This window comes from Saccopteryx bilineata, chromosome 2, assembly GCF_036850765.1.
Source record: "Saccopteryx bilineata isolate mSacBil1 chromosome 2, mSacBil1_pri_phased_curated, whole genome shotgun sequence".
Lineage (NCBI taxonomy): Eukaryota > Metazoa > Chordata > Mammalia > Chiroptera > Emballonuridae > Saccopteryx > Saccopteryx bilineata.
Window position 1 is genome coordinate 392,998,476 of NC_089491.1, and position 23,686 is coordinate 393,022,161.

Sequence of the window (23,686 nt, forward strand, 5' to 3'; positions counted from 1 at the left end):
GGTGAGCAGCAGGCGAAATGTGTCCCGGCCCCAGGCTGGCAAGTGAAAAGAGAAAACAGTGAGAGGTGAAGCCAGAGAGAAGAAAACAGGACACACAGGGATGGGCGCTGGACACCAGTAGCAGAGAACCTAGACTCCTCCTCCAGGCAGGCCTTCAGGGCTGAGGAGTCAGGTCTCCAGGCCCATCCATGGGCCAATCTCATCCGTCTCACCCCAGGCACACCTCCACTGTTCCCTGGAGACCAGCGCTCCCAACCAGGGCCAGTCCCGCTGGCCCAGCTCTGTGCAATCGGGAGCAGGGAAAGCAGATGGAGGACAGACGGACACTGGAGGGAGAAGGGAGTGCACTGGTCTGCAGAGCTGACGCTCACGCCCCCTGCACTGGTCTGCAGAGCTGACGCTCACGCCCCCTGCACTGGTCTGCAGAGCTGACGCTCACGCCCCCTGCACTGGTCTGCAGAGCTGACGCTCACGCCCCCTGCACTGGTTCAACACGCACAGACGCCAAGTCAGCGAGGCCCTGCACTCGTACTTCACAGAAACAAGGGCAAACCGAATTTCTACATCACCTACTGAGAGACACTAGGCTGACCAGTTCCAAATAGTATCTCCACAAGCCTCACAAGGCAGTGTGCTCTTTAAAAATCTCCTATTCCTGAGAGCTTGATTCAGAAGATAATGTGTTAAAGAATGAGGTTATTTTTCTTTTAAAGAAGGCTTCTGGGCCCTGGTCGGTTGGCTCAGTGGTAGAGCGTTGGCCAGGCGTGCGGGGGACCCGGGTTCGATTCCCGGCCAGGGCACATAGGAGAAGCGCCCATTTTCTTCTCCACCCCCCCTCCTTCCTCTCTGTCTCTCTTCCCCTCCCGCAGCCAAGGCTCCATTGGAGCAAAGATGGCCCGGGCGCTGGGGATGGCTCCTTGGCCTCTGCCCCAGGCGCTGGAGTGACTCTGGTCGCGGTAGAGCGACGCCCCGGAGGGGCAGAGCATCGCCCCCTGGTGGGCAGAGCTTCGCCCCTGGTGGGCGTGCTGGGTGGATCCCAGTCGGGCGCATGCGGGAGTCTGTCTGACTGTCTCTCCCTGTTTCCAGCTTCAGAAAAAATACAAAAAAAAAAAAGAAGAAGGCATCTGTTTTCCTTTTTCCAGCTTTTCATTTCTTCCAAATGAAAAAAATAAATTCTTCATAGCGGCCTTTAATTTTCTATTGAAAGGATTTTAAATATCCTCCAGTTGGTAGTGAGTTGCGGCACACAGATACACTTCAATTGACAAGTCTGTACCCAGCCATCCCCCTCCATGAGGCTTGCACCAGGCACAGCACAGCAGGACCGCTGCCCCCCTGGGGGTGTGGCCTTGTGGAAAGGCTGACATCTTTTGACTGCAGTTGACTCTGGGACCAGCCCAGTGGACCTACCACCACCTGGGAGAACATCAGAGACCTCTTTCCCCAGCACAGGAGATCTGCTCTCAGGGACGCACAGACTACCCGTCTGTGCACATGCAGCCCCCATGCCAAGGACCTCAGAAGGAAATTACTAGACGCTGACATGTCATGGGTATGAACCCTGAGAAAAAAGACACCTTCTAAGAAGGGCTCCTTATGGCTAACTGGCCTCAAATTTTAAACATTCTAGCAGCATCTACTTCTTTTTTTTTTTTACAGAGACAGGGAGAGAGTCAGAGAGAGGGATAGACAGGGACAGACAGACAGGAACGGAGAGATGAGAAGCATCAATCATTAGTTTTTCTTTGCGTTGAACACCTTAATTGTTCATTGATTGCTTTCTCATACGTGCCTTAACTGCCGGCCTTCAGCAGACTGAGTAACCCCTTGCTCGAGCCAGAGACCTTGGGCTCAAGCTGGTGGGCTTTTGCTCAAGCCAGATGAGCCCTTGCTCAAGCTGGTGACCTCCGGGGTCTCAAACCTGGGTTTTTCGTATCCTAGTCTGACGCTCTATCCACTGCGCCACCACCTGGTCAGGCTAGCAGCATCCATTTCTACACAGGAACCTCTCACACAAACAGCACTTCACGGAAAAGCCTGCACTGAACCACCGTCCCGGCACTGAGCTGCCTGTCTACACTATGTTCCTGCCCTCTGAGCCAGTCCGAATTCCTGTTTCAACCAATAGGACCGAGGCTTTCCCATTCAATCCGATCTGCACAGCTATATCCATCAACATCTTCAGCTACAAATCAAAGCAACTCCACTCTGACCAATCAGAAGAGTGCCTTTTTGGACCAATCAAACTGTGAGAATTTGGAGTCCTCGTTTGCCTGATGACAAACTGATCAGAGACCAGGGGCAGGGACTTCTGTTTGTAAAGGCCAGCATCCCTCTGGCTCTGAGAGCACTTTCCCTTGACACAGAAGTCTGCAGACCGTGTCTCTGAGGCTCAGCTGAAACACGGAAGATGTCCTGTGGGAGCAGTGGCCAAAGCAGACCGGCACAGATAGGAGCAGAACAGAGCAGAGCTGTCTAGCCAGAGAGGGGCTTGACCCCCCAGGGCTGCCTGACCCCAGGGCTGCCACAGGGCCACACGCTCTCACAGCCCTGCTGTATCACAGTTGAGCTCTTTTGCCCTGAATAAAGTTTCCTTCTTCACCGCACCCCAAATAAGGGATTCCAGTTGGCGTTGAGTTGGTGCCAATGACCATTAGTTGACATGAGTCACCCTGAGATGACCAGGTTGATCTACAGCCTGAATTAGCATTTTTGGGTTGAATCAGAGTGAGCTAGTTAGGCCTCAGGCAAACGTATTTCCTAAGGAATTGGCCCATCCTCTCCTCTGAAGACTCCTCTGAAGCTGGCAAAGGAGAGGTGATGAACTCCCATTGCCAGCTTCTCATGGTCAACCCAACTTCAACCACGGGAAAAGATACATTCAGAAACAACAAAACACCTGCCGGTTTGAATGCTGCTTTTACCTAAGAATGAGAAGGTTTGAAGACCCAAACCTTCCGGCCCCAAAGCATTCTGGCCCAGGGAAGAACTTGGATATATCTCTCTCAGTCCTACTGCTCTCTCGTTTTCTATTGTAGACAAGAAAACTGAAGCCCACAGAGCAGAAGCCCACAGAGCAGTAAGTGACTTTGCCCAAGGACCCGGTCCACCCCACGCCGTAAGTCTCTTAAGTGCCTGCCGTGCTTCCACTGTCCAGTCCTGAAATTAGAAACAGCCCAGGAGACCTCGTTACAAAGCTGTGCTCCCACTGGGCAGCCCCTAGATCTTCAGAGCAAAATCGCTAGTCTGTCCTCGCCTCCCCAGGCTGGAGGAGTTCAGGCTCCCGTGGCTCTGGCCGAGGAGAGGAACCCTCTGAGCTTTCCGCGGCTCCAGCACCAAGAAGACCAGTGGCAGACAGCCTCTCGCTCAGCTTCTCTGGACGCAGAGCACCATGCTCTGGGTTGGCCGTCCCACCAGGCCCCCTTTTTCCATCTATTTATCAGCCTTGTTGCTAAGAAGATGTAAAATTGGCCCATCCACAAGAAGCCACAGCAAGGGGTCCTCAGGAAGTCACCATGTCCCAGTTCAGACTACCAGACAGCAGCACACGGAGGTGTCTAGCCTCGTCCTTCACACAGCACACTGGGCCTCTGAGATAACTGCCCCATTCAGCTGCCAGCTGGGGTCTCAGCGACACCTGGGAACGAGGGAACCTTTCACCGAAACCTTTAACAGACCCCCGAATCCCTGACCACTCAGACAGAGCTTACTGTCAGGCCAGACCCTCCCCTACACGAAGTAGGTTAGTACTGGAACTGCCTGTTTCTCCTCCTCCCCCTCTTCTAGACTCGTATCTGGAGGTGGGGCGGGGCGGCCGGCAGGTGTGTCTATCTCATTCCCTCCTCTAGAAAAGGGTGTGGCACACAGCACATATTCAATGCTTGTGTGATCCTGATTCTTTTTTTTTTTTTTCTTTTTCATTTTTCCGAAGCTGGAAACGGGGACAGTCAGACAGACTCCCGTATGCGCCCGACCGGGATCCACCCGGCACACCCACCAGGGGGCAACGCTCTGCCCACCAGGGGTGATGCTCTGCCCCTCCGGGGCGTCGCTCTGTTGCATCCAGAGCCGTTCTAGCGCCTGAGCAGAGGCCAAGGAGCCATTCCCAGCGCCCGGGCCATCTTTGCTCCAATAGAGCCTCAGCTGCGGGAGGGAAAGAGAGAGACAGAGAGGAAGGAGAGGGGGAGGGTGGAGAAGCAGATGGGCGCCTCTCCTGTGTGCCCTGGCCGGGAATCGAACCCAGGACTTCCGCATGCCAGCCAACCGGCCAGGGCTTAATCCTGATTCTTGATAGATACTGCCCCAAAGGTACATTACAAATACTTTCTTTTTCAAAAGCCAATCAGGATGTGGAAGATAACAATGTAACAGTGCTGGGGCAATAAAGAAGTGGAAAGAGACAGGATTTATGCCTGGTGCACACAGTACCACCTAAAACAGTATCAATAGTATCAGAGATGCTCCAGGACGGAGAGCCCTGGGTCAGGGGGAGGACGGCATGGAGGGAGCGGTGAGCAGTGTCAGGCGGAGGGGGTTCAGGACAAGGGTCAGAGCAGGGAGGGGGTACAGGGGCAAGGAGGAGGGCACCGAACAGGGTGGAAAGCGAACTCTGCCACCCTGAACACTGGACTCTGTCATGACTGGTCCCTGTGGAAGGTCTTGGGTCCCCAGAGCAGGGCCCAAGCAATGAAGGAAAATGAGTGGCGAGGACCCAGTGTTGTCAGGCAACAGTGCAGGCCCCCAGCTGCCAAGTGTTCTGATTTGTCAATGAGGCTGCCAGTCTGAACTGCGATGTAAGACCTCCTTATTTTCATGTTGGCAACTGTGGCAGACGGAATCACGGCCTCCCAAACGCTTCCATGTCGCCATCCCAGTCATGTGGCGAAGGGAAATCAGGCAGCAGATGATCAGCTAACCTTAAAACAGGAAGAGAACCCTGTTGGGCAGATAAAATGTATTATGCTCACTTTGTTAAAGATAACACGAGGAGGCCGTCACCCAGGTGATATTAATGTGTGTTGAGAATCCTTGTAGCCTGGGGCTTGGTTTTGGGATTAAGCCTTTCCCACCCTTTTTGATGAGGGGCAGTACAATCCAATCATGCCTCAGAGAAGTGACTTTGTATTAGAGACTTCCCTATTTTGTATATTGGATTAAGGGTTTGGATTTCTACACTATAAAACGGGGACAGAGCGGGAGCTGGTGCTCTTGGTTCCTGAGATGATTAGCATGAGAGAGGAGAGGAGAGCAGAAGGAGGCCACGTGGAGGAGGCCAGGAGAAGCAGCCAAGATGGCGGAGTGCTGAGTGAGATGCCAGTTTGTGTAGAGTTTGTATCTGGGATAAGGAAGGAGATGGGGAACAGAGGTGAATAAGTCTGGTGAGCTAGAAACCTTTGATTCTAGGAAACTCAGATAAGTCAGTAGCTTTGTGAGCACTGAATGTGAGTGGGTTTTGGAGCCCAGTGTGTATTTTTACTTGCCCGCCGGGTGCAAGCTAGAATTAAAGACTATGGCTCATCAGTTTGTGGCTCCGCTGTTTCTTTACCGACTGTCCGAATCCAATGCGAACCTGCATGGGTCGGGCGGCTGTGATAGTGGCAGCCATGGCCACTGGCTTTACAAACCCTGAATTACCCAGGGTGCTCCAGGCAATCGGAGGGTCCTCACCAGTGGAGGGGGCAGAGAAACCAGAGTGTGGCGACGCAGCAGGAGGAGGAGAGAGCCAGAGCTACAGACCCAGGGACACGGCCGCTGCACCAGCTAGGAAACAGACCCCCCCAGCCTCTGAGAGGCATGCCACACTGAGACCAGTGCTGACCTCTAACCTGCAGACCTGCACTGTCTCAGCCCCGTCTGCAGTAATGTTAGGAAACTCATACAGCAACCAGTCTAATTTTTTCAAAACGCTCGGTACAGCCCAAACAAGATGCATCTGTGGGCTGGACCAGGCAGGGAGGACATCCATCCAGTCCACACAGAGGAGGTCCGAGGGTTGGGGCCTCCCCTGGACACCCAGCAGAGCCCGTCACACTCCCCAACATGCATTCCACGGTACCTTCACACACGGGCCGGGCCGTCAAGTTCTGCAGGAATTTCGGGAAAACAAAAACGCACGACTGTAAGGAGCTCTATTAGGGACCTGCTAACCACAGCGCGGGCACACTGCCTAGGCATCACTGAGACCCGGAAGCCGGCTCAGCTCCGAGCAGAGGACTGGAGCAGAACCCTTCCCAGCTCCACCCCGTCGTGCAAACAGCAAGCGGTGAAAGCTCTCCCTGGTCCCTGGGGAAGCCCCCGCCCCGCCCAGGCTCCGCCCCCAGGCCCCCCGGCCCCGCCCCCCAGACCCTGGGGGCACTCTCCCGGCTCACAGCAGCTCCCAGGCCACCACTGCCAGGAGATTGCTCTGATTTTTTTAAACAGCAGAGGAAACTTTCCAAATAAGCTCTTTAGTGACCCATGTCCAGATCAGGGCTGCTCCGGTTAGAGGCAGAGTAGAGGACTCAGGGCCCTGCTCACTCGCCAAGGAGAGGCTGGTGAAAACCACAGCCCCCCTCAAATCTCACAAGCTCTCCACCTGTCCTGCCCGGCTGGACCCCTGTCCCATGCCCAGCCCTTCCTGCTCGCTCAGCCCAAGCCTGTCACTTCACCCTGAGGTGGTGACACAACTCTGTCCCCTCAGCCTGCAGCCCTCCCAACTCTGTCCCCTGGAATCCCTGCTTTTCCTTTGAGACTCTACTCCACACCCCTTCCTCCAGGGCCTCCCTGACACCCAGGTCCGTTCGCAGCCTGGGACACCGCCTTCTGAATGCCTCCCTCCAAGGGCTGACATAACTTCTCCCAGTATCAGGAGCCGCTCTGCAAACCAACAGCAACGTAAGGGTAGGAACTTATCACCTATGTATTCCCAAACATATGTGCTCAATAAACATTAAATAAAGACTGAATAAATTAGCCTATAAACTCATTTTTTTCTGTAACTACTATAAGTCATGATACTGTAACATTCATTAAAGACACCAGGTAAAACCTCATTTCTAATCTTTAATAAAGTGAATCCACCTAAATTAGGAACTCTAAATTGCAGCTTTTTTTTTTTCTGAGAGAGAGAGGGTGGGGAGAGAAAGAGGGTGGGGATGTACGGAGGAGCAGGAAGCATCAACTCATAGTTGCTTTCATATGTGCCTGGACTAGGCAAGCCCGGGGTTTCAAACTAGTGACCTCAGCGTCCCAGGGCGAGGCTATACCCACTGCGCCGCCCAGGGCAGGCTCAACTGCACTCTCTTAGAATGGTCATCTTAAAGCAATGCAGCTTCCAATTCCACCCGCAGTGCCGGCCGCAGTCGTCACAGAGCCGTGCGGCCCGGCTGCAGGGCTACGAGCGCGGACCCTGCTCCGCAGGCCGGGCTGAGACCCATGCTGGAGGAGGCTCACGGGCTCCTCTCTCGTCCTCACTGCGTTTACACCTTTGCTAAGGCGAATTCAGCCAGGTCGGCAACTGACGCCACCTCAAGCCGCCGCCTCCCTGCTTCTCGAGCTACCCCCAGACCCTGGGCGGCGCTCGGGCCCCAGCACCCACACCCTGTTCCTGCAAAGGCGTCTTGCTCCCCCTGCCTCGTTTCCTCCCACCTGCTAGCACACGACACCCCCAGAGTCCCTGAGCACACAGCTCCGCATCTCAGCCCACACACGCCCCCAGCACCCACACCCTGTTCCTGCAAAGGCGTCTTGCTCCCCCTGCCTCGTTTCCTCCCACCTGCTAGCACACGACACCCCCAGAGTCCCTGGGCACACAGCTCCGCATCTCAGCCCACACACGCCCCCAGCACCATCAGGAGTGCTTCAGAAAACACGACTGGTTCCCACCGCCACGGTCTGGAGTGGGGCCCCATCATGGCTATTTTTATCTTTTATTTTCGAGAGGGAAGGAGGGAGGGGAGGAGAGAGAAAGAGAAACACTGATTTGTTGTTCCATCTACCCATGTATTCTTTGCTTAATTCTTTTTTTTTTTTTTTTTTTTTTTACAGAGACAGAGAGAGAGTCAAAGAGAGGGACAGATAGGGACAGACAGACAGGAATGGAGAGAGATGAGAAGCATCAATCATTAGTTTTTCGTTGCGACACCTTAGTTGTTCACTGATTGCTTTCTCATATGTGCCTTGACCGTGGGCCTTCAGCAGACCGAGTAACCCCTTGCTCAAGCCAGAGACCCTGGGTCCAAGCTGGTGAGCTTTGCTCAAGCTGGCGACCTCAGGGTCTCGAACCTGGGTCCTCCACATCCCAGTCCAACGCTCTATCCACTGCTTAATTCTTGTATGTGCCCTGCCCAGGAATTGAACCTGCAACCTTGCTGTACAGGGACAACACTCCTACCAACTGAGCTACCTGGCCAGGACTCATCATAAGCATTTTTTTTAAAGCTTTCCACCTGACCTGGTGCAGTGGATAAACCATCAACCTGGAATGCTGAGGTCGAACCCCAGGCTTGCCCGTCAAGGCACACAAGGGAAGCAATGGCTACAAGTTGATGCTTCCCGCTCCTCCCCCTCTTCTCTCTTTCTCTCTCCTGTCTCTAAATCAGTAAATAAAACCTTAGGGGAAAAAAGAAAGCTTTCTTACAGGTACATCCAAGAATAAGAACTGCAGCTCACAGGGTGTCCCGTTCACACTTCCCGGCTGGCACTGAGGCCTGAGCCCTCAGCTCACCCCAAACAGAACGGGCTCCCGACCTCCCGACGCTGTGACACACACTCCTGTGCTGTCCCCAGAACCACAACCTGCCCAGTCTCAGGAAGCCACCATAGACACTTGCCACTCGCCAAGGCGCCGCCGGCCAGAGGACACCTCCCCAAACACCTGAGCTCCCGCATGCCAACGCCACCAAGTCCCAAGACCTCCGCCCCTCTGCCCTCACTGCCCCAGAGGGCGTCCCCAGACACAGCTGCTCTGAGCCTGCGCTGTGTACGCACCCCACGTGCACACGCGCCCCACGTGCACACGGGCACCAGCCCACGTCCACCCAAGCGCACACGCACCCCACGTGCACACGCGCCCCACGTGCACACGCGCCCCACGTGCACACGGGCACCAGCCCACGTCCACCCAAGCGCACACGCACCCCACGTGCACACGCGCCCCACGTGCACACGCGCCCCACGTGCACACGGGCACCAGCCCACGTCCACCCTAAGCGCAGCCTCCTGTTCCCTCAGGAAGAGCTTCCCACCTGCCGTCCACTCCTGAAACTATCCCATCCTTTGCTGCCAGCTCACATCCTGTTGTTTTTTATTTTAATAACATTGTTTTTTAAATGTATTTTTAATTGTATTTATGGGGTGACACTGGTTAACTCAGATCTGTTTCCCCCTGGCACCTGTCTTTTCAACGAGGTGCAGGTCTGGGTGGCAGAAGCACAGCACCTTGCTGGCACCCGCCCGCTGCCTCCAGAGCCTGTATGCTGCCTGGGTCCCCGCCAGCCTGGTCTCAGTCCCCTTCCTGTCACGACGTCGTCGTCTGGGGTCGGACACTCCCGATTCCATATCAGCCAGGCTGCCTTTCATAAAGCAGTCCACAAAAATTATTTCTCTGCTCACGTTCCCCAAGTTTTTGGACCCAAAGTATAGTGATTACCCCCCAGGACAGTTCTGGGTAATGAAACAGGCACAGGGAGGACCTGCTTTCAACTAAAAACGTGACTTCCCAGCCCATCAGCACTCCTCTGCTGCTAGGACTGTTGGGGACAAGGGAGAGGGGCGAGAGGGGGCAGACTTTGAATAGTAACTTCAGCTCTCACGATTATCCACCTCAGAGTCTTCAAGAGCTTGCGAAACAACACGCTGGCGTCCACACCTCCAGAGCGCAGGGCAGGCACCAACACAGCCGCTTTCCAGCCTGGGCTTGGGCGCTGCAGGCAGCGAGCACACCCTGGGACGCGCTCACACCCGCCTGCTCCTGCCCCTGCCCGGCAGAGCAGGAAAACAACCGTTCACCAGAAGGCACGAGCTCGTCTCCCACTGAGGACGGAGATGTGTGCACCTTTGTTCGCGTGGAACTGCTGGAGACTATCGCGTTCTGTACGAATGAGGTCGTATTCTAACGCACTGCCAGAGCCCTTAGTCTCTCACATCCACGTGTCCCCTCTACAGAACTGACGAGCAGAGCGCGTCAGGACAACAGAGGAAGAGAAATGCCACCTTGCCTCAAAGGGCAATTACTTTAACACAACTGCACAAACACAGAAGACCTTGCAAGCCCACAGACTTCCTTCCAGATAACCGACCAGGGTCCTCCCGCCAAGGCCCCCACTGTCCTCATTCAGGCAGGTTCAGGTCTAGACTTCACCTCTGTGGCCCTGGAGGTGTGGCCACAGAACCAGCTTCCTCAGGCTCCAAAATCAGACACGTGTGGAACCTAGTTCAGGGTGGACACACTCGAGCAGGTGACCCCGCGGCGTCTCAGCCCGCTTGGTGGGTGTGACATTCCCCCCTCCTGGGGGTGCTGTGCCGGCACAGGAAGGCCTTGGGGGACCCTGGGTAGCTACAGAGTGACGCAGCGGGAATAATGTGGTTCTGAATCCGACACAGGTGAGCAATACCAGCGGGGGCACTTACTGACTGCAGCTGGGCAGGCGGCTGACCCCTCTGAGCCTTAGTGTTGTTCTTTTACTGACTGGTTTTAGAGAAGAGAGAGAGAGAGAGGCGAGGTCAGGGAGGGAGGAGCAGGAGTTGCTTCTCGTGTGTGCCTTGACCAGGCAAGCCCAGGGTTTTGAACAGGGGACCTCAGCATTCCAGGTCCATGCTTTATCCACTGGGCCACCCCAGGTCAGTTCTGCATATGCAATGGGAACAGTGACAGGCCTTGCAGGAGCCTGGTGAAAACGCAATGAAATGCTGCCCAAACAAAGGGGCAGAGCGCCTAACACACAGGGACACCCTAAAATCATCAGGGCTCACACACACCCCCACCCACGTTTAGTGTTCACAAACCAATCATCACTACTGGGGAAATAACTTTTTTCTCCAAACTCTAAACACCAAAGAATATGACAAACCACAAAGGACAGGACATCAGTCTGAACTGTCGGAGAGGGAACAGGTGACCTGCACTAAGGCCCCGGGAGTCTGCTGGGGGCCCAACCCCCACTCCGGGCCCAGGTCCTGCCCAGCTCTCTGTCTGAGAAGCCCTGACAGTAAACACCTTCCCTGATGTGTGGGAATGACGGCTCCTGCCCCTTGGAAGGGCCCTGACGTCTTACATTCCTTTCACTAAGAAAACATCCAGCTCACCCGCAGGAGTGATGATGCCTGTGACCGCAGTCCAAATTATAACCACGTAAGGGCCAAGTGAAAACATCTCTTTGAGAAACCAGATTCCCCAGCGCCCTGTCACCGCCTCTGAACGACACTCAGAGGCATGCCGTGGGCGGGGAGGGGTTGCTCCTTCCGTTTCCCCGCTCAGCTGGCCAGCAGGCGCTGACCCGACCCGCCTTCCCACTCAGTCCTCTGGGCCAGGGTTCCCGAACCTGGTCCCCGGACTGGCAGCATCAGCAACACCAGGCAACTGGTTGAAAATGCACACTCTCGGGCCTCATCCCAGACCTACGGAGTCATCTGGGGGTGGAACCCAGCAATGTGTCTAACAGGCTCTCTGGGTAATTCTTTTTTTTATTTTTTATTTTGTTAGTGAGAGAGAGAGAGACAGAGATAGAGACAGGAAGGAAGAAAGATGAGAAGCATCAACTTGTTACAACACTTTAGTTGTTCATTGATTGCTTCTCACATGTGCCTTGACCAGAGGGCTCTTGAGCAAGAGCCAGTGAGCCCTTGCTCAAGTGACCGTAGGCTTCAAGCCAGCAACCATGGGATCACGACCTCAGTGTCCCAGGTCGACGCTCTGTGCACTGCGCCCCCACCGGTCAGGCTCTCCAGGTCATTCTGACGCACAATGGGGTCTGAGACAGACCACTGCAGTCCCGCAAAGTGGTTACTGTCAGCCCCTTAGAGATGAGGGAACCAGAGAGCAGTAATTAAAACGCTCAAAGCCCTGCAGCCAGGAGGCCAGGATGTACTTTGCAATCAGATTGCAAAGCCATTTGTCGCAAGGCCCTGGTAGCCAAATTGCCTGTACCATTTGGTGCTCTCAGCTGCTGAGCCACCGGGATGCAGTGATGACATTACTTTAGGAGGGGCGGGGGTGAGAGGCAGGATGAACCCTGCCCTCAGCAGTGATCCATTATAGATGCTTTTAACGTCACACCGCGCATCATCCCCAGACGTCCACCACCCCTCAGGGCAGACCTGCCCTTCCCTGCTCCCTTCATCCGCCAGGTTGCCCTGAAGAGAACATGGGGGGTCCCTTCACTTACGGCCCTGTGTGCACCCAATTCCTCGCACCGCTTTGAATAGAGGGAGAATCAAATCACCCGTTCTGTCTCCAGAGGGCTGAAAGCAGAGCCGAGACGCTGCCCAGACCAGGACAAACAGAAAGGCTCCTCTGTGCCTGGGCACCAAGTGGGTCCGGTACCTGGGCATGTTGAGAACGGGCACCAGAAAACACTCAGGGGCCCGCACGTGCAGGGCACACTTTAACAACACTGCAGATCTGGTTCAAAGGAGACAAGTCTTGTTTTCTTTTTTTCTTTTTTTCTTTAATCAAACCCTAAATCTAGCATCTATCAGTTCAAGCTGTCCATTAAATTCCTGACATTCAGTGTTTCCACAGATTGTAAGATTAGGAGAAAGACAGAAATGTCATTCACAATTCCCAGCCCTCTAAATAAAGCTGGGGGTGATTTTCAGATCACCAGTTTATCCTAAATTTAGATGAGAATCCATTACACTAGAGGGCTTTCTACGAGAGCTGATGGAATAGGAGGGAGCCAGGTTTGGGAATCACACATTCCTGGGTTTGCCTCCCAGCTCTGCCAGTTCCTCAAAAGTTACCTAGCCCCTTGGAGCACTCAGAAGGCTGTGGCGGAAACGGACATCCCATGGGCAGGACATGTGAAACCCTGTGTGCACCTGTGGGACACCTGCTCTCACTGTGCACTCTGCGACCACCACGCAGAAGTGTTCCCTCAGCTGTAACCCAGTGTACTCTGGATAAGGGCAGGAACCGTCCACATGTCATTATTTACAAAGTCACCTGCTGTTCGCCTGGTCAAGGCACAGACGACAAGCAACCAATGAACAACTAGAGTGAGGCAACTACGCGTTGATACTTCTCTCTCCCCCCAGCTCTCCACTCTCCGTAAAATCAATAAATAACATCTTTAAAAAAAAAGTTAAGCCTGACCTGTGGTGGCGCAGTGGATAAAGCGTCGACCTGGAAATGCTGAGGTCGCCGGTTCGAAACCCTGGGCTTGCCTGATCAAGGCACATATGGGAGTTGATGCTTCCAGCTCCTCCCCCCTTCTCTCTCTCTGTCTCTCCTCTCTCTCTCTCTCTCTCTCTCTCTCTTTCTCTGCTCTAAAATGAATAAATAAATAAAAAAAATTAAAAAAAAATAATCTCAGTCTTTAAAAAAAATCTTTTTTTTTTTTTTTTTTTTGTATTTTTCTGAAGCTGGAAACGGGGAGAGACAGTCAGACAGACTCCCGCATGCTCCCGACCGGGATCAACCCGGCACGCCCACCAGGGGGCGACGCTCTGCCCACCAGGGGGCGACGCTCTGCCCCTCCGGGGCGTCACTCTGCCGCAACCAGAGCCACTCGAGTGCCTGGGGCAGAGGCCAAGGAGCCATCCCCAGCGCCTGGGCCATCTTTGCTCCAATGGAGCCTTGGCTGCGGGAAGGGAAGAGAGAGACAGAGAGGAAGGGGGGGGGTGGAGAAGCAAATGGGCACCTCTCCTATGTGCCCTGGCCGGAAATCGAACCCGGGTCCCCCGCACGCCAGGCTGACGCTCTACCACTGAGCCAACCGGCCAGGGCCAAAAAAAATCTTTAAAAAAAAAAAAGTTAACCACTGTTTGCTTTCTTTATTTTTGCTACACTCATTTTATTTGTATTTCAATACTTTGGGCCACCTAGGAACAAATGTACAAAATGTGGCAAAATGGCCTGACCTGTGGTGGCGCAGTGGATAAAGCGTTGACCTGGAACACAGGTCACTGGTTCAAAACCCTGGGCTTGCCCGGTCAAGGCATATATGGGAGTTGATGCTTCCTGCTCCTGCCCCCTTTCTCTCTCTCTCTTTCATTCTAACTCTCTCTTCTCTCTAAAATAAATGAATAAATAAATAAAAATTAAAAATTTAAAAAAAAATGTGGCAGAATGAACTGTTTGACACACGTACGGAAGTGAAGAAAAACCATGTACTTCACTGTTTTAGGTTTTGTGTGTTTTTGCTTTTGTGATTTTCTTTTTGATACTGGCCTAACATGCTTGTGCTATAAAAATAGTTAACTGGGAAATAACTTGAGATGATGGCTTGCTTTGTTTAATGTCTTATGAAATATGCATTAGCAATCTAAGCATAATGGTTAAGAACACATCTTAGCCCTGGCCGGTTGGCTCAGCGGTAGAGCGTCGGCCTAGCGTGCGGAGGACCCGGGTTCGATTCCCGGCCAGGGCACATAGGAGAAGCGCCCATTTGCTTCTCCACCCCTCCGCCGCGCCTTCCTCTCTGTCTCTCTCTTCCCCTCCCGCAGCCAAGGCTCCATTGGAGCAAAAGATGGCCCGGGCGCTGGGGATGGCTCTGTGGCCTCTGCCCCAGGCGCTAGAGTGGCTCTGGTCGCAATATGGCGACACCCAGGAGGGTCGCAACATGGCGACGCCCAGGATGGGCAGAGCATCGCCCCCTGGTGGGCAGAGCATCGCCCCTGGTGGGCGTGCCGGGTGGATCCTGGTCGGGCGCATGCGGGAGTCTGTCTGACTGTCTCTCCCTGTTTCCAGCTTCAGAAAAATGAAAAAAAAAAAAAAAAAAAAAAGAACACATCTTAAATTCATGTAAGTTTTTCAACCTGGAGATGCTGAGGTCGCCAGTTTGAAACCCTGGGCTTGCCTGGTCAAGGCACATATGGGGGTTGATGCTTCCAGCTCCTCCCCCCCTTCTTTCTCTCTATCTCCTCTCTCTCTCTCTCTCTCTCTCTCTCTCTCTCTCTCCCCCTCTCCTATCTAAAATGAGTAAATTAAAAAAAATTGTCCCTGGCCGGTTGGCTCAGCGGTAGAGTGTCGGCCTGGCGTGCGGGGGACCCGGGTTCGATTTCCGGCCAGGGCACATAGGAGAAGCGCCCATTTGCTTCTCCACCCCCCCTTCCTCTCTGTCTCTCTCTTCCCCTCCCGCAGCCGAGGCTCCATTGGAGCAAAGATGGCCCGGGCGCTGGGGATGGCTCCTTGGCCTCTGCCCCAGGCGCTAGAGTGGCTCTGGTCGCGGCAGAGCGACGCCCCAGAGGGGCAGAGCATCGCCCCCTGGTGGGCAGAGCGTCGCCCCCTGGTGGGCGTGCCGGGTGGATCCCGGTCGGGCGCATGCGGGAGTCTGTCTGACTGTCTCTCCCCGTTTCCAGCTTCAGAAAAATACAAAAAAAAATTAAAAATAAAATAAAATAAATTCATGTAAGTTTTATGAATGAGCTTCGCAACTAGTGTACTTCTCTACAACTTTTCATGTGAATTAGTCTTTTGGTTCTGAAACTTCTCTAAAGAAAATTGTACATTTTTGGAAATTTACTCCTTACTCCTCCTTGGCAGCTAATGGGCTTTTATCAAGTGTAAATACAAAGTTCATCATAACGACAAAATACTGGCCCTGGACGTTTGACTCAGTAGTTAGAGCACTGGCCAGCATATGGATGTCCCATGTTCGATTCCCAGTCAGGGCCCACAGGAGAAACAACCATCTGCTACTCCCCTTCTCTCTCCTTCTCCTTCTCTCCTCTTCTCACCTTCTTCCCCTCCCGCAGCCAGTGGCTCAGCTGGTTTGAGGAAGGCCCTAGACACTGCGAATACTCATTGGAACGCATCAGCCTCAGGTGCTAAAAATAGCTCGGTACTCGAGCATCGTCCCCAGATGGAGTTGCCAGGTGGATCCCAGTGGGGGCACTATCTCCCCTCCTCTCACGTAAAAAACAAAATACTACCAACAGAACAACTACTGTTCCAAACCAAGCCCTATACCCCTGCAATTCCCTGAAAGAAAAAGGGCATTCCATTTAAACTTTTAGGATATGGCATTTTCTAACTTCAGAAGCGACAATGTTCTTTGGCCCATCATGACATTGGGTAGCATTAACTGTAAATTTTGTCCTTCCAAAATAATTTTAATTTCTTTTTTTTAATTGATTTTAGAGAGACAAAGAGAGGAAAGGAGAGACGAGGAAGCATTCATTTGTTGTTCTATTTTGTTGTACATTCATCAGTTCTTCCCACATGTGCCCTGACTGGGGATCGAACCCACAACCTTGGTGTTTTGAGACGGTGCTCTATCTGCCGATTGAGTTAACTGGCCAGGGCCTTAAGCATTTCTTCACACTCTGACAGCCTGACTTCAATTTTGATCCTTTATTTTTTTCTATTTTCCAGGCACACAGGATTACCTTTCTTGTCACCGACCATTCCTACCTGACAGGTGTGTCCTGAGGAGAAGGACGCATGACCTTCCTGCTCCACTCAAGCAACTGAGGACACCCTACTTCCTGTGCTTGCATCCCACCACCCTCTCGTTCCCCCTCCTTACTGCAGCAAGTCTTCCCGTGGCTGCTGAGACTGTGTTATCTTCCTCTATACCTATGCTGAGTGGTCTGTTCCTGTCTGCCTTTGAAATCTTTCCTCTTTCTCTCTTCTTTAAATAATGGGGCCAAGTTACTCCCAAAGCTCACCCAACAAGTATTTCCTCAGTTCCTTGCAAAGACATCAAACAAAAATACCGTCTTAAAGAGGTGTCTGGTTTTTCTTTTGGAATATAAGCTCCTCCAGAAAAGGGGCTGCCTTCTCGTGTGCTCTGCTGTACCCAGTACACGTGGACACTCCACACTGACGGGAGCTCCTCCAGAGCAGGGGCTGTGTCTTCTCGTGTGCTCTGCTGTACCCAGTACATGTGAACACTCCACACTGACGGGAGCTCCTCCAGAGCAGGGGCTGTCTTCTCGTGTGCTCTGCTGTACCCAGTGCACGTGGACACTCCACACTGACGGGAGCTCCTCCAGAGCAGGGGCTGTCTTCTCGTGTGCTCTGCTATACCGAGTACACGTGGACACTCCACACTGACGGGAGCTCCTCCAGAGCAGGGGCTGTCTTCTCGTGTGCTCTGCTATACCGAGTACACGTGGACACTCCACACTGACGGGAGCTCCTCCAGAGCAGGGGCTGTGTCTTCTCGTGTGCTCTGCTGTACCCAGTACACGTGGACACTCCACACTGACGGGAGCTCCTCCAGAGCAGGGGCTGTGTCTTCTCGTGTGCTCTGCTGTACCCAGTACACGTGGACACTCCACACTGACGGGAGCTCCTCCAGAGCAGGGGCTGTGTCTTCTCGTGTGCTCTGCTGTACCCAGTACACGTGGACACTCCACACTGACGGGAGCTCCTCCAGACCAGGGGCTGTCTTCTCGTGTGCTCTGCTGTACCCAGTACACGTGGACACTCCACACTGACGGGAGCTCCTCCAGAACAGGGGCTGTCTTCTCGTGTGCTCTGCTGTACCCAGTACACGTGGACACTCCACACTGACGGGAGCTCCTCCAGAAAAGGGGCTGTCTTCTCGTGTGCTCTGCTGTACCCAGTACACGTGGACACTCCACACTGACGGGAGCTCCTCCAGAGCAGGGGCTGTCTTCTCGTGTGCTCTGCTGTACCCAGTACACGTGGACACTCCACACTGACGGGAGCTCCTCCAGAGCAGGGGCTGTCTTCTCGTGTGCTCTGCTGTACCCAGTACACGTGGACACTCCACACTGACGGGAGCTCCTCCAGACCAGGGGCTGTCTTCTCGTGTGCTCTGCTGTACCCAGTACACGTGGACACTCCACACTGACGGGAGCTCCTCCAGAGCAGGGGCTGTCTTCTCGTGTGCTCTGCTGTACCCAGTACACGTGGACACTCCACACTGACGGGGAGACTCACCTAACCTTCCCTGCGGATCTCAGGCTTTCTACTCATGAATGGGTGGCAATTCCTATGTTACACAAAATAAAATTTTTTTTTTTCTGAAGCTGGAAACGGGGAGAGACAGTCAGACAGACTCCCACATGCGCCCAACCGGGATCCACCGGGCACGCCCACCAGGGGGCGATGCTCTGCCCATCTGGGGCGTCGCTCTGTTGCAGCCAGAGCCACTCTAGCGCCTGAGGCAGAGGCCAAGGAGCCATCCCCAGCGCCCGGGCCATCTTTGCTCCAATGGATCCTTGGCTGCGGGAGGGGAAGAGAAAAACAGAGAAGAAGGGGGGGGGTGGAGAAACAAATGGGCGCTTCTCCTATGTGCCCTGGCCAGGAATCAAACCCGGGTCCCCCGCGCGCCAGGCCGACGCTCTACCGCTGAGCCAACCGGCCACGGCCTACACAAAATAAAATTTTATGTGAAAAAGCAAAACCAGCCCTGGCCCAAGTAGATCAGTTGGTTAAAGCATCATCCCAAGATGCCAAGGCTACAGGTTTGATCCCTGGTCAGGGCACATAACAAGAATCAACCAATGAATGCATAGATAAGGGGAACGGCAAATTGATGTTTCTCTCTCTTCCCCCCCTCTCGAAAATCAATAAATACTTTAAAATGAAAAAAAGAGGGGAGGGCTGCTATAACAACTTTGCATTTCAAGACCCCACACACTTAACTGCCTGACTGAAGAACAGGAATGGTCAAACGAGTCCATAGATGGACGGTACCGAATACACTCACTTAACTACATGGACACTCATTTCACGGCTTCCGCTTTCTAAGTTTCTATTTATAGACACCTTGAACAAACTACTGAAGACCAAAGACTATATAATCCACTGACAAACTTACCAGAGAACATGCCTATTTTCAAAAACTCAAGAGACTGGACGTACAGTCACTTCAACAACGCAGTCTGACAAAAACAAAGCATGCTCTCTCCCACCCTCACCGATCTTCGCCAATCACACCACCTCACAACACTCAGCTGCTGTCCATCTGCAGCAGGCTTCTGAGCAAGCTCTTCATTCCCGAGACTGGGAGTTCCCAAGGGGGTCACAGGTATAGTAACATTCTGAATCCAGCAGGACCTGCTCAAATCCCAGCTCCATCACATAGGAGGGGGTGTGACCCTGAGCACATGACTTAAGCCCCTGGGTCTCAGTTTCCCCATCTGCAGAAGGGGGATAACACTCACCCAACTTGACATGACTGCCGGACAAACAGCAGTGGTTTTTGCAAGAACAAGACAGAACAGTGAAGCCTGTTGTTAAGATCAATAAAAGGAGCCCTGGCCGGTTGGCTCAGCGGTAGAGCGTCAGCCTAGCGTGCGGAGGACCCGGGTTCGATTCCGGCCAGGGCACATAGGAGAAGCGCCCATTTGCTTCTCCACCCCTCCGCCGCGCCTTCCTCTCTGTCTCTCTCTTCCCCTCCCGCAGCCAAGGCTCCATTGGAGCAGATGGCCCGGGCGCTGGGGATGGCTCTGTGGCCTCTGCCCCAGGCGCTAGAGTGGCTCTGGTCGCAACATGGCGACGCCCAGGATGGGCAGAGCATCGCCCCCTGGTGGGCAGAGCGTCGCCCCTGGTGGGCGTGCCGGGTGGATCCCGGTCGGGCGCATGCGGGAGTCTGTCTGACTGTCTCTCCCTGTTTCCAGCTTCAGAAAAATGCAAAAAAAAAAAAAAAAAGATCAATAAAAGGCCTGACCAGGTGGTGGCGCAGTGGATAGAGCGTCGGACTGGGATGCAGAGGACCCAGGTTCGAGACCCCGAGGTCACCAACTTGAGCGCGGGTTCATCTGGCTTGAGCAAAAAGCCCACCAGCTTGAGCCCAAGGTCTCCAGCTCCAGCAAGGGGTTACTCGGTCTGCTGGAGGCCCGTGGTCAAGGCACATATGAGAAAAGCAATCAATGAACAACTAAGGTGTTGCTACACGCAATGAAAAACTAATGATTCCTGGCCCTGGCCGGTTGGCTCAGTGGTAGAGCGTCGGCCTGGCGTGCAGGAGTCCCGGGTTCGATTCCCAACCAGGGCACACAGGAGAAGCACCCATCTGCTTCTCCACCCCTCCCCCTCTCCTTCCTCTCTGTCTCTCTCTTCCCCTCCCGCAGCCAAGGCTCCACTGGAGCAAAGTTGGCCCGGGCGCTGAGGATGGCTCCATGGCCTCTGCCTCAGGCGCTAGAGTGGCTCCGGATGCAACAGAGCGACGCTTCAGATGGGCAGAGCATCGCCCCCTGGTGGGCACGCCGGGTGGATCCCGGTCGGGTGCATGTGGGAGTCTGACTGCCTCCCCGTTTCCAACTTCAGAAAAATACAAAAAAAAAAAAATATATATATATATATATTAAAAACAAAAAACTAATGATTGATGCTTCTCATCTCTCTCCGTTCCTGTCTGTCTGTCCCTGTCTATCCCTCTCTGTGACTCACTCTCTGTCTCTGTAAAAAAAAAAAAAGATCACTAAGAGGTTTCTCTCCTGCCCCCAGGACTACTTCCTCATATCCCCAGACCCTTACTGACCCTCTACTGTGCATGTGTCAGGGGCAGAGCCGTGTGCCGGAGAAGTAAAGAAAGACAGGACAATCCCTGGTCTCAAAGACAGCACAGTGTCACAAGTGCCCCAGATATACAACGCGGTAAGCGCTCCAACAGGCTGTCTGGGGTGGTGAGGCTTGGGAGTGCAGAGTCAGAGGGGCCCAAGCACTCGATGGACTGGGCTGGCAAAGCCTTGTCTTAGTTTGAACTAAAGACATGAGTTGAAAGTCCGGCAGAAAACACGGAGTAGGACTAGACAATTCCTTCTATCCTCTCTAACCTCAGATTCCCCAAATGCAAGCCCTCCGATTTCTCTGAGGCTCCGATCACCAGGCAGGTGCTCCTGCTGTAAAACGACAGCCACCCTGGTCATTCATGCCCCACCAATCTGACAGGAAGGTTCTGGGAACAATGAGAACTGTCAAAAACAGCTTTGAAACCCCGAGTGTGCTTCCCAGGAGCGTAACAGTGACAATCCCCCGCAGAAAAATCTCTCGGCACCTCGGTCCACAAAGAACTGAAAGCTGCCACCACCTGCCTTTTAAGTTCAGGAAAGCCAAGCCATTAAAACAAATCAGAGTCCCAAGAACTTTTCAAGTGCTTTTGCAGGATTCATCAGAATGTCAACTCTTAGGAAATCCACTTATTATGGAGGACAGAAATAGGCAACTGTATATTTCTACCAAGAATGTCTGCAAAGGATGGGTCATTTTTCAAGACTGCACATACCATGCTAGGAAGGTATCACAACCTGAAAGTTGCACATTTTCCACACCTCACACACAGGTGCTTGGCACACACACCTTGCTGGGAGAGAGTTCTCCACACAACTCCCTATCTGCCAGGCTCAAGGTGCAAGGAGGGGGGAAAAGCTTGTGTAAACCAGAAGAAAGCAGTACATCCCACGAGACAACCCAAACTTCTAGAGGCTTCTGCAGTCCTGAAGCACACTTTAGAGTAATCTGCACTTGACCAAACTCTTTTTTTTTTTTTTTTTGTATTTTTCTGAAGCTGGAAACCGGGAGGCAGTCAGACAGACTCCCGCATGTGCCCAGCCAGGATCCACCAGGCACGCCCACCAGGGGGTGATGCTCTGCCCATCCGGGGCGTCGTTCTGTTGCAACCAGAGCCATTCTAGCACCTGGGGCAGAAGCCACGGAGCCATCCCCAGCGCCCGGGCCATCTTTGCTCCAATGGAGCCTTGGCTGTGGGAGGGGAAGAGAGAGACAGAGAGGAAGGAGAGGGGGAGGGGTGGAGAAGCAGATGGGTGCTTCTCCTGTGTGCCCTGACCGGGAATCGAACCCGGGACTTCCGCACACCAGGCCAACGCTCTACCACTGAGCCAACCGGACTGGGCCCCAAACTCTTAAATAGCCAGTTATCTCACTCAGTGCATATAAAAGAAAAGCCCACTGAGACTGATAAGGATGACTAGCCCAATATCAAAACTAAAGAAACAAATAAGCTTTGAAAATGTAAAGATAAAAATACAGCCTGACCAGGCGGTGGCGCAGTGGATAGAGCGTCGGACTGGGATGCAGAGGACCCGGGTTCGAGACCCCGTGGTCGCCAGCTTGAGTGCGGGCTCATCTGGTTTGAGGAAAAGCCCACCAGCTTGAACCCAAGGTCGCTGGCTCCAGCAAGGGGTTACTCGGTCTGCTGAAGGCCCGCGGTCAAGGCACATACGAGAAAGCAATCAATGAACAACTAAGGTGTTGCAACGCGCAATGAAAAACTAATGATTGATGCTTCTCATCTCTCCATTTCTGTCTGTCTGTCCCTGTCTATCCCTCTCTCTAACTCTCTCTGTCTCTGTAAAAAATAAATAAATAAATAAAATTTTTTTTAAAATGTTGTTTAAAAAAAAATACAGATAAAAAAAGATAAGACAAACTTGGTGGTTTCTCCAGCACAACCACTTGTCCCAAATACAAAGGGGGGGGGGGACAAGTACTATTCCAAAATAAACCATAGCCTCTTTCGATGTTTAAATATGAATGAAAACTTAATTTTCAGTGCTAGCTCAATCACTGCTGTGCAGGATTCAGAATGATTTTGTCAGCAGCCCTCATCTGGTATCTACAGCTACAAGATGCACAGGTAATTGGGAAGGAGGGGTAAGGAGAGAGAGGAGGGTAGGGATATTCAAGTTCACCTTCTAAAATCATTTCAACACCTTATTCCAACCCCTTCTTTATAGGGCATATTCTGGAGGTGGAAATGAAGAACTCCCACTTCTCATCTTTTCCTAACCGTTTTCTTGTGTGAATGTTAAAAATAAAAGAGGAGGGAGATAATCCTGAACACCTCTCTTTAAAAATAAAAATTCAAAATGTCACGGAGGGAGCCATGGAGATGGTGGAGCTTCTACGTTCTGGTACTGACACAGAACTGCTGTGTGACCTTGAGCAAATCACTGTATCTCTGGGCCTCAGTTTCCCCCACCTGAATCCCAAAAATGGTTAAACAAGCCTTCTCCTCTCTTCAAGCACACACTCACTAAAGATGCCTTCCCATGGGCAGCCAAACTGTGAAGGGTGCCCCCCCCCCCAAACGGAAGGATGGCCTTTCACTGGCCCGTACTGGGGTCCCTAGGGGAGAACAAACTGCCCCTTCCGCAAAGCCACTTCGGCCGACTCTAGGGCGCAAAAACCTGTTGGCAAGGGCTCCTGTAGAGAGGACCAGCCTCCTCCACCGCGCTGGGCTCCCAGGGAGCCGCCCCACCGGGGCAGGAGAGGACGGGTCTTTCTGGACGCAGACTGCCTGGGAAGAGCCAGGCACCCCACGCACCCATTCACCCACACCCATCAGCCGAAAGGACCGCCGGAACGGGGTCTCTGCCATCCCACGCGGAACAAAAGGCAGCTGGAGCCTGGCTCCGCCGCCCCCGTCCCCGCTGTGCTGTGAGGATAGGGGTGGGGGTGGGTGGGAGAGCCTGGTCCCTCGGGAGGGGAAAAGGGGGGCCCCCGCTGCAGCCCGAAGGAGAGCTGGGGTCGGGCCGGGGTCTCGGAACCGGATTGCTGGAGGGAGGGATGGGGTCTGGGTTCTGCACGGGGGCGGCGGGGAGACCC

General features: G+C 53.4%; 1 protein-coding gene across 4 annotated transcripts in view; it reads right to left on the reverse strand.

Moving 5' to 3' along the window:
- Window positions 1–23,686, reverse strand: part of EPN2 (epsin 2) — a 100,176-nt gene that overhangs the window by 75,921 nt on the left and 569 nt on the right. The gene's annotated exons all lie outside the window — the stretch shown is intronic.